The sequence below is a fragment of the Neomonachus schauinslandi genome, chromosome 2 (genome assembly GCF_002201575.2).
Source record: "Neomonachus schauinslandi chromosome 2, ASM220157v2, whole genome shotgun sequence".
In the NCBI taxonomy this organism is placed as follows: Eukaryota; Metazoa; Chordata; class Mammalia; order Carnivora; family Phocidae; genus Neomonachus; species Neomonachus schauinslandi.
Window position 1 is genome coordinate 41,681,448 of NC_058404.1, and position 12,383 is coordinate 41,693,830.

Below are 12,383 nucleotides of genomic sequence, written 5' to 3' on the forward strand. Positions count from 1 at the left end.
CAAATTTAGTCAAGTTAAAAAAAATCAGTGTTTTTGCCACGGTTTTGTGCTTGGCCTTTGGTATAGCACGGGTGCATTAGTCAGAGTTCTCCAGAGAAACAGAACCAATAGGAGGTGTGTGTGTGTGTGTGTGTGTGATTTATTTTAAGAAATTCACTCACATAATTGTGGAGTTTTGGCAAGTCCAAAATCTGATTGAGGAGACCAACAGGCTGGAGTCTCAGAAAAGAGTTGCAGTTTTAGTAAAAAGGCAGTCTACTAGCAAACCAGGAAGAACTGATACTGAAGATGAAATCCTAAGGCAGTCTGCTGCCAGAATTCTTTGCTTGGGGAGGTCTGGCTTTTGTTTTCTTCCTGCCTTCAGAGACTCACTCATATTATGGAGAGCAATCTGCTTTACTCAAAGTCCATCTATTTACTGCAAATCTCATCCAAAAACACCCTACAGAAATATCCAGAATAATGTTTAACCAAATGTCTGAGCACCAAGGCCTGGCCAAATTGACACCTAAATTTAACCATTACAATAGGTTTATTTCATTTTGTATATTTGTCTATTTCATTGTTGTTTTCAGATTTGGTTCAATTCAACTCACAAATATTTCATGTGCCCAATAAATTCAGTAGGCTGTAGTTTAGTAAGGGAGGTTATAAAAGATTTGATTAAATAGAAACATTTTATAGTTTATTCATTTCTTCATTCCATAAATATTTATTGAGTACTAATTTTGTCAAAGCCTCTTGGTGTGCCTTAATTTTAGACAGAAACAGTCACTTACATTTAGGTTTAGGGATACATCTATGGTTGGGGATGGGAGGGGGTGGAGAGGAGGTCCTGGCTTTGCCTCAACTGTGTTCATTCTGGAAAAACTGTTATGCCTAGGCATATGGCTAACACTGGAGAAACACCAGAGTTGATGTGTTAGCCAACTTTATGAGGGTTTGGGTGGAAGAGGTGTCAAGGAGCACTAGAGAAGGTGAGTGGGAATATTACTCAGCCATCAGAAAGAATGAATACCTACCATTTGCACTGACATAGATGGAACTGGAAAGGATTATGCTGAGTGAAATAAGTCAGAGAAAGACAATTATATGGTTTCACTCATATGTGGAACATTAAGAATAGTGCAGAGGACCATAGGGGAAGGGAGGAAAAACTGAATGGGAAGAAATCAGAGAGGGAGCCAAACCATGAAAGACTCTTGACTCAGGGAAACAAACTGAAGGTTGTGGAAAGGGAGGTGGGGGGGGGATGGGGTAACCAGGTGATGGACATTAAGGAGGGCACGTGATGTGATGAGTACTGGGTGTTGTACACAACTAATGAATCCTTGAACATTATACCAAAAACTAATGATGTACTATATCTTGCTAATTGAATTTAAATGTAAAAAAAGAGAGAGAAAGTAATGTAAAGTAAAATAAAAATTAAAAAAGAAGAAAAGATATAATCTCAGGGACTGATCCTTTAGTCCAGCTTGGAAATTATCTGGGACCTGGAAAATAAAGTCTTTTGGACTAAAACTAAAAGGAGTTGTGGGTTTTTGTTTGTTTGTTTGTTTGTTTTCCATTTTACTCTAAGGCCAGGGGACCACTTTAACGCCCAGGTGAAAACAAAACTATAAGAATGTGTGAAAGGAGAGTACAAAAGACTGAATGGTGTCCTCTACACATACACACACACACACACACACACACACACACACATGCACACATGCATGCACACAAGATATGTCCATATCAATCCTTGGAACCTGTGAATGTCAAAAGGGGTCTTTTGCCAGCCACATGCAGAAGAATGAAACTGGACTACTTTCTTATACCATACAGTAAAATAAACTCAAATTGGATGAAAGACTAACTGTGAGACAGGAATTCATCAAATTCTAGAGAACAGAGGCAGCAACCTCTTTGACCTCAGCCGCAGCCACTTCTTGCTAGATACATCTTCAAAGGCAAGGGAAACAAAAGCAAAAATGAACTATTGGTACCTCATCAAGATAAAAAGCTTCTGCACAGCAAAGAAAACAGTCAACAAAACTAAAAGACAACCTACAGAATGGGAAAAGGTATTTGCAAATGTCTTATCAGATAAAGGGCTAGTATCCAAGATCTATAATGAACTTATCAAACTCAATACCCAAAAAACCCAAAAAATCCAGTCAAGAAATGGGGAGAAGACATGAACACACATGTCTCCAAAGAAGATATACAAATGGCCAACAGACACATGAAAAAATACTCAACATCGCTTGGCATCAGTTAAATCCAAATCAAAACAACGATGCGATCCGATCCCTCCTCTCACCAGTCAGAATGGCTAAAATTAATAACTCAGAAAACAACGGATGTTGGCAAGAATGTGGAGAAAGGAGAACCATCTTATACTGTTGATGGGAATGAAAACTGGTACAGCTACTCTGGAAGACAGTGTGGAGGTTCCTCAAAAAGTTAAAAATAGAGCTACCCTATTACCTGGCAATTACACTATTAGGTATTTATCCAAAGAATACAAACATAGTGATTTGAAGGAGCACCTGCACCTCAATGTTTATATCAGCAATGTCCACAATTGTCAAAATATGGAAAGAGCCCAGACATCCATCGACAGATGAATGGATAAAGAAGATGTGGTATATGTATATTTAAAATGGAATATTATTCAGCCATCAGAAAGAATGAAATCTTGCCATTTGCAATGACAAGAGGGTATTATGCTAAGTGAAATAAGCCAGTCAGAGAAAAACAAACACCATATGATTTCACTCATATGTGGAATTTAAGAAACAAAACAAATGAACATAAGGGAAGGGAAGAAAAAATAAAACAGAAACAGAAAGGCAGACAAACCAAAAGAGACTCAACTCTGGGAAACAAACTGAGGTTTGTTGGAGGTGGGTGGTCGGTAGGGGGGATGGGGTAACTGGGTGATGGGCACTAAGGAGGGCACTTGACGTAATGAACATTGGGTGTTATATGCAAGTGATGAATCACTACCTCTGAAACTAATAATACACTATATACTAATTAAATCGAATTTAAATTAAAAAACAAAAAACAAAAATAAAATAAATCTTTAAAAAGAGGGGTCTTTTACAAAGGTAAAGTTAAAAACCTCAAGATGAGATCATTCTGAATTATCTGGGTGGGTTTTAAATCCAATGACGAGTGTCTTTATAAGAGACATGCAGATAATAGGCACACAGAGGAGACAGTGATGTGAAAATGGAGGCAATATTGGAGTGATGGGGCCAGAAGCCCAGGAATGCTTGTAGCTTCTTCCCTGAGCCCCTGGAAGAAGTACAGCCTTGCAGGATTTCAGACTTCTGGCCTCCAGAACTGTGAGAGAATAAATTTCTCTTGTTTGTGATAATTTGTTATGGCAACCTAAGGAAACTAACACAGAGAATTTTCTTACTTCTGTTCAGGATACCAGTTGGCTTTGGCTTTTCAGGGTCCTGGGAAGTGCAGCACTGAAACATAGCAGAAGAGCTATGAATGCAACCTGTGGGAGGCAACAGCCCTTCACCAGAGCAATTTGATAATGGAAACCAAAAGCAGCGATGAGGCCTCTCATGCTGCTTCCCAGGCGGCTGGTGATTCTGCTGCTCCTATTGCTTCAGCATTGGAAGTTTATTAAGGGGGCCTTTGAAGCAATATTAAAAAATGAGTTCAGACAATTCCTACTCCCAGATTCTATCCAGGCCAGGGATAGAGAATAACACCGTTACCGTTTGCCACATGTCTCACTGCACAAACTCACATCTACTCAGTCTTGAGGTCCTACTGACAAATGCATCTAAGTAATAGTCAATGTACCCAGGCCTGAGCAAGCCTTATTGAACACATTCTGTTTACCTAATCTTGGCCACTCTGGGTTACCTAAGGCTTGATATGAACAGTCAGGATGAATCGACCCAGCCCTGGAATCTATATGTGATACCTTGAAAGACTCAATTAAGACAACATTCTAGAATAAAAATAAACATTTACTATATATATACACTGACTTAGCTATGCGTATACAATAAATCCTCATTATTTATGGTTGCATATTTGTAAATTTACCTACTTGTTAAAATTTATTTATAACCCCAAATGAATAAATGTGCCACTTTCACAGTCTTTGTGGATATGCACAAGGCATAGGGAAGTTTGAGTCATCTGGCATGCATGCTCCCAGCTGAGGTCAAACAAGGCAACACTGCCTTCTTGCTTCAGTTCTCATACTATAACCGACTGTCCCTTTTGTGGTCTATTTGGTGTTGTTGTTTTGGATTTTTTTTTTTTTTTTTGCTTTTTTTTGCTTTTTGTTGTTGTCTTCATTGTTTAAAATGCCCCCCAAGCATAGTTCTGAAGTGTGATTTAGTGTTCTTAAATGCAAGAAGGCCTCTCATGCACATGTGATGTGCCTTATGGAAAAAAAATATGTGTGTTAGGTATGTTCCATTCTGGCATGTTTTATAGTGCTGTTGGATGTGAGTTAAGTATTAATGAATCAACAATATATATTAAATGAGGGGTGTTTAAACACAAACACACATAAAACAAGGTCATGTACTATATCAGTTGATGAAAATGTGACTAGAAGCTCACAGGAACCTGCCCCTGTATTTCCACTAAGTGTAATTAGTGTTTACTAACTGTGTTGACTTTACAGAACATAACTACTGTGAATAATGAGAAACAACTGTATGTGATTATAAAAATTAGTTAGTGTAATTCTGACATAATTTTCCAAGTGTTCTCATGAAACTTCCTTAGCCAAACTGCTGGAATTTATCTGGTGCCCCCTCTCTATATCTTGTCTCAATACTACTAATCTCCCCACCCACACACCCTGGGGCCTATTTTGTTAGGTTTGTTCTCATCCTGTTCAGGTTGAATTTCATGGTCTGCTTTCAGGTCCCTAATTATCATGGGCATAGCATTCTTGCTCTTTTCATAGACACATATTCAAAGTTCACTCTAAAAATTGTACGGAGGCTTAACTATCTTTAATCTCTTTTCAAAAATGCTAACTTTCTGCTTTACTTGTTGACTTAGGGAAGCTTTTCTTTGTGCCCTCATGTCCCTTCTCTAACCTGAGGAATCTTACATTGCAGCTGCATTTTCTACCACTTCAGCATTCCTTCTGTTAAAAAGGATGATTTTGCATGTTGGCTTTGGAGCTGGAAACACATATTTCTTTGTGAATCACTATGACACGCCTTGTGTAATATTAAACTTCCCCTCCACATCCTTTTTTCTCCCAATCATCAGCATATGGATAGATAGATGGTAGATTGATGATAGATAGATATAAAATATATATGTACACACATAATATATATATGTTAATACTGAATAGTTATACTATTATTAACACAAAGTATTGTTAATTGTTAATACTCTGAGATGGTACTTAATACTATTTCATATCCTAACAATACATGACCACTTGTAGCTTTTAATAATCTTTTAACAATAGAGTAAGAGCTTCAACCCAGGGTCTTATTCTGAGTAATTTAGATTTTACACACTTCTATCCTTGGAGGAGAAAGTAGCTGTTGCCCACCATTTCAGAAATTCTGTCTTGTGACAATATCACAAGAGTCAGCTTAGCCTGCTTTGTGAATGTTTTCTTGTAGAGTATGTTCAAATCTCAATTTGAGGCTCATCTCAAAGTAAGAAATGAATTACAATAAAGATATTTCACGCATGCTTAATTCACTGGAAAAATTGGAGAAAATAGTTCTTTGGGAGAAATCAGGGAACCGAAAGCATGCATGGAGAGCAAGAGAATTTGGATTGCCCTATTGTGGGAGTTTCCTGTGATGACTCATACTTGTCCTGTGTTATACTCGTATTGTATGTAATTACATTCTAATAGCTTTATTTCATATGTTAAGAGATAAAGGATGCCTCTGTTTTCTCCAATGGAGGCTTTTTGGCTCTAGGTTAAGAGAACAGTATGATCAAAGGGGATCTAGGATTGGACGGTTAAAGGAAGGAAAAAGAGGTCTTTCTCATTTAGAGAAAGAACAGGGCAACCTCAGTGGAGAAATAGGATGCAATGTCAGAAACCAGCTCTTATGGTGACTGAGACATAGAAGCAATCTGTTGCCAGAGGTCTCAGTTCTGTAGCTTCAAGGATTCTCACATCATTTACAAACCCAGAAGTCAGGACGTGGGGCATGGGAAAGTACATGGCTATGGGCACTGTAAATTGCAGCAGTGACTAGGGACCCAAAGACCCTTGAGAAAACAGCTGCTTTCCTTGCACAGCTCAATACCGTGAGAGAAATTTCCTTAGCTTATAAACAAGGTTTATTAGCTTAGCAGATCTGTTTGTTTAATGAATGTCCATTTCTGAAAGCTCCAATCATCAAATTGGCTCGAGCTTAGTTATCTGTGAATAGACTGTCAAAGACCCTGAAAAGATAGCATAAGGAAAAAAACTCACAACCCAGGGCTTGGGGAGGTTTGCAATAAACACAAGAATCAAAGATAAATCTCAACTGTCTAAGATTATGAGATGATTTTCTCAAGCCTGGATAGATGGATGTAGAATGGAACTACCCCATATCTTCTTGGGCATGGGAGTGAGGACAGGAAGGAAAAGGAACAGCTAATATGCCTACCAGGTAAATCATTCCAGATGAGGCTCAAGGCTGGGCTGGGTTTGGGCCAGTTATTTACCAAAATGCCTGTGCAAACCATGTTTTATCTAGGGGATATTGAGTCAAAACTGGGAAGATGGAATTCTGCCATTGAGTTCAGAGGGCAAGTGTGGAGCTAGAAATAAGTGATAAAGTCAAGATAAGGAAAGCTGATAGATAATGGCAGAGCCAGCACTTGGCTCAACTCCAGGGACCACCATTCACACTGTAGTCTATATGTATGTAACCTGCACTCCTTTGCAGCGGTGGATAGTAAAATGCACCATGGCACAAGAGTGAGACTGTATCAAAGCTAAAAATGACCTAGAGTTGGGGCACCTGGGTGGTGCGGTTAGTTAAGCAGCTGACTCATGGTTTTGGCTCAGGTCATGATCTCAGGGTTGTGAGTTTGAGCCCCAAGTTGGCTCTGTGCTCAGCGCAGAGACTGCTTAAATTTTCTCTCCCTCTCCCTCTGTGCCTTTTAAATCTTTTAAATAAACGACCTAGAGTTTTTTTGTATTTTTATTGGCTCCCCATTTTAAAAGCATAGATATCCTGGGAAAAAGTCAAGATATGGTGGAAAGAGGAAAGATCTAGAAATGAGGAGACATAGGGTCAAATCCAGGTCAAACAACTTTCTGAGAAGCTGATAATTTATTCAATATTTTCTGAGTTTGGTTATTCATTTCTAGTTCAGTGATATCTGCTACACTTTTCTACCCCACCAAAGTAGGCTCAAATTTGATCAAGAACATAAATAAGCAGAAAATGCTTTGCTAATGATAGGGATGACAAATGAGGCTATAGTTGGTGTAAGCATGATGTTTTGATGGCCTACAAGACCCCACACACTACCTGTCTCCCAACACTTCACCTCACCTCCTTCCACCCTCACTTCCTTCTCTCTGCTCTAGCCACTCTGGTCCTTTCATTATTATATGCTCCCCATGCCACTCCAAGGCCTTACCAGTTACGCTTTCCTCTGCTTGGAAGGTTCTCCCCCAAGATATCCTTTTGCCTTTCTCCCCCAACCTCCTTTAGGTTTTGTTCAAATGTCAACTCTCAGTGGAGTCTTCCCTGATGACACTCTATTTAAAATTGCCTGCCAGCTAGCACATCTTTATTTTTTTCCAAAATGTATCACTCTCCAATAGCAATTTAATTTACTTGCTATTATGCATAAATTCTTCTTCCCACAAAAGAATGTGAGCTATCTCCAAATTCCTATCAGACCAATACTTTTTGAGTCTTCTAGGATTCTCCCTGCAGTGACTGGCTGAATTTCTCACTACCTTTATATTCCCCTTTTCTTATCTATTCTACCCCATTCATTTTTCATGTTATGACTTTGCTCTTTGTCAAGAATTAGGAAGCTATCCAAATATGCCACAGTTGGCTCAATTAGTTAAATAATATAGCTGATCTTTGCTAAGAATTTAGTTCTTTCAATCAGGTGTTTATCATGTCACATGATAGTTTATGTTCCTGTGCAGGAAGGAGACTCCAGGAACCTTGATTTGCAATAGGATCAGCACATGAATCTGTATCATCACTCAAGAGAATCAGGATGGACTGCATTCCACAGGACAATGGAGTATAGCCACTCAAGCAAGAGCCAAGGCCAAGTGCCACAAGGCAGCATAACATGGTAGAATAAAGCAAGGAGGCCTGGGTTTATGTTCCAATCTCTGTATTAGTGCATGTGAGATTTGGGGATTTGTAAACCTTGGAGGATCAATTTTCTCAGCTACTACTAAATGGGGACAACAAAACCAACTTTGTAAGTTGTTTTAAGAATTAAGGAAGAAATAATACAGCTCAAGGAGATCAAAGAGTATAAGAAAATACTTTATAAATGTGCAGGCTCTACAAATGTTAGTCATGTAATTATCTTCGTTGGAGTTTTAGCACATGGAAAGCCTTGAATTTGTGAGTTTTCCTTAAAAGACAGGACCTTTATTTTATTTTTCTTATTTCTTTGATGTTGTTTTAATTATTACTATTTTTGGCTAAGCAATATAATTAAGTATTTCAAAAAGCAAAAAAAAAAAAAAGAGAGAAGGTAAAACAGTGAAAGGTCTTCCTTCTCCATCCCCAATTCCCACCCTCTTCCTGTTACTATACTAGTCTGTGTGTGGGGGTGTGTGTGTAAGCTCCCACAACTTTTGGATGCATATGCTGGCAAAGACATTTATACATTTCAAAATACATTCTCTTATGCCCAGCCCCTTTTTAACCACAAATGGTGACACACTATACCCATTGTTCTTTACTTTGCTTTTTTCTTAATAAATACCAGAGAAACTTCCATTTCAGTACATAAAAAGCTTTCTCATTTCCTTTTTCTCTTTAACCACTGAATGAGTTCTATTGTACAAAGGTACCACAGTTTAAGTTGCCTATTGATGGAAATTTAAGTTGCTTTTAATCTTTGCTATTACAAATTATTTTGTACATATGTGAATATATTTATAGGACAAATTTCTAAAAGTGTATCTCAGGGTGGAGAAGTATAAGCATTTATAATTTTAACATTTATTGACAAACTGGCCTTTGTAAGGATTGTACTAGCTTATTCTCTCAGCAGAAATGTCTGAGAGTACCCATTTCCCCACCACATTCTTGCCAAAAAATCTTGAAGGTTTTGCCAACAAGTTTGCTCCTAAATGGACTATATATAAGAATCACTTATTATTTTATTTTTTCTCAATTATTTCTTTTTTTTTTCTGTTAGGTTTTCTTTTATTTTCTTTCCTTCTTTTCTTTTTTTTTTTTTTAAGGGAGATTAACCTTACATCTGTGATATGGTTTGAAAAATATTTCTTCTCAATTTGACAGTTGTCTTTTGGATTGTCTATGGCATGTGTATGTGTGTGTGTGTCTGTTTTATCATACACAACTCTCTAAACTTCTATGTTGTCAATTTATCAACCTTTTTTTTTATTCTTATGTTAATCCCCATACATTACATCATGAGTTTTAGATGAAGTGTTCCATGATTCATTGTTTGTGCATAACACCCAGTGCTCCATGCAGAATATGCCCTCCTCAATACCCACCCCAGGCTAACCCATCCTCCCACCCCCCTCCCCTCTAGAACCCTCAGTTTGTTTTTCAGAGTCCATCGTCTCTCATGGTTCGTCTACCCCTCCGATTTCCCCCACTTCATTCTTCCCCTCCCGCTACCTTCTTCTTCTTCTTTTTTTTTTTTCCTTAACATATATTGCATTATTTGTTTCAGAGGTACAGATCTGAGATTCAACAGTCTTGCACAATTCACAGCGCTTACCAGAGCACATACCCTCCCCAGTGTCTATCACCCAGTCACCCCATCCCTCCCACCCCACCCCCCACTCCAGCAACCCTCAGTTTGTTTCCTGCGATTAAGAATTCCTCATATCAGTGAGATCATATGATACATGTCTTTCTCTGTTTGACTTATTTCACTCAACATAATACCCTCCAGTTCCATCCACGTCGTTGCAAATGGCAAGATCTCATTCCTTTTGATGGCTGCATAATATTCCATTGTACATATATACCACCTCTTCTTTATCCATTCATCTGTCGATGGACATCTTGGCTCTTTCCACAGTTTGGCTATTGTGGACATTGCTGCTATAAACATCGGGGTGCACGTACCCCTTCGGATCCCGACTTTTGTATCTTTGGGGTAAATACCCAGCAGTGCAATTGCTGGGTCATATGGTAGTTCTATTTTCAACTTTTTGAGGAACTTCCATACTGTTTTCCAGAGTGGCTGCACCAGCTTGCATTCCCACCAACAGTGTAGGAGGGTTCCCCTTTCTCTGCATCCCCGCCAACATCTGTCGTTTCCTGACTTGTTAATTTTAGCCATTCTGACTGGTGTGAGGTGGTATCTCATTGAGGTTTTGATTTGGATTTCCCTGATGCCGAGCGATATTGAGCACTTTTTCCTGTGTCTGTTGGCCATTTGGATGTCTTCTTTGGAAAAATGTCTTTTCATGTCTTCTGCCCATTTCTTGATTGGATTCTTTGTTCTTTGGGGGTTGAGTTTGATGAGTTCTTGATAGATTTTGGATACTAGCCCTTTATCTGATATGTCATTTGCAAATATCTTCTCCCATTCTGTCGGTTGTCTTTTGGTTTTGTTGACTGTTTCCTTTGCTTTGCAAAAGCTTTTTATCTTGATGAAGTCCCAATAGTTCATTTTTGCCCTTGCTTCCCTTGCCTTTGGCGATGTTTCTAGGAAGAAGTTGCTTCGGCTGAGGTCGAAGAGGTTGCTGCCCGTGTTCTCCTTTAGGATTTTGATGGACTCCTGTCTCACATTGAGGTCTTTCAACCATTTGGAGTCTATTTTTGTGTGTGGTGTAAGGAAATGGTCCAGTTTCATTCTTCTGCATGTGGCTATCCAATTTTCCCAACACCATTTGTTGAAGACACTGTCTTTTTTCCATTGGACATTCTTTCCTGCTTTGTCAAAGATGAGTTGACCATAGAGTTGAGGGTCCATTTCTGGGCTCTCTATTCTGTTCCATTGATCTATGTGTCTGTTTTTGTGCCAGTACCATGCTGTCTAGATGATGACAGCTTTGTAATAGAGCTGGAAGTCCAGAATTGTGATGCCGCCAGCTTTGCTTTTCTTTTTCAACATTCCTCTGGCTATGCGGGGTCTTTTCTGGTTCCATACAAATTTTAGGATGATTTGTTCCATTTCTTTGAAAAAAGTGGATGGTATTTTGATGGGGATTGCATTGAATGTGTAGATTGCTCTAGGTAGCATTGACATCTTCACAATATTTGTTCTTCCAATCCATGAGCATGGAACGTTTTTCCATTTCTTTGTGTCTTCCTCAGTTTCTTTCATGAGTATTTTATAGTTTTCTGAGTACAGATCCTTTGTCTCTTTGGTTAGATTTATTCCTAGGTATCTTATGGTTTTGGGTGCAATTGTAAATGGGATCAAGTCCTTAATTTCTCTTTCTTCTGTCTTGTTGTTGGTGTATAGGAATGCCACTGACTTCTGTGCATTGATTTTATATCCTGCCACTTGACTGAATTCCTGTATGAGTTCTAGCAGTTTTGGGGTGGAGTCTTTGGGGTTTTCCACATAAAGTATCATATCATCTGCAAAGAGTGAGAGTTTGACTTCTTCTTTGCCAATTTGGATGCCTTTGATTTCTTTTTGTTGTCTGATTGCTGTGGCTAGGATTTCCAATACTATGTTGAATAGCAGTGGTGATAGTGGACATCCCTGCCACGTTCCTGACCTTAGGGGGAAAGCTCTCAGTTTTTCCCCATTGAGAATGATATTCGCTGTAGGTTTTTCATAGATGGCTTTTATGATATTGAGGTATGTACCCTCTATCCCTATACTCTGAAGAGTTTTGATCAAGAAAGGATGCTGTACTTTGTCAAATGCTTTTTCTGCATCTATTGAGAGGATCATATGATTCTTGTTCTTTCTTTTGTTAATGTATTGTATCACATTGATTGATTTGCAGATGTTGAACCAACCTTGCAGCCCAGGGATAAATCCCACTTGGTCATGGTGAATAATCCTTTTAATGTACTGTTGGATCCTATTGGCTAGTATTTTGGTGAGAATTTTTGCATCCATGTTCATCAAAGATATTGGTCTGTAATTCTCCTTTTTGATGGGGGTCTTTGGTTTTGGGATCAAGGTAATGCTGGCCTCATAAAATGAGTTTGGAAGTTTTCCTTCCATTTCTATTTTTTGGAACAGTTTCAGAAGAATAG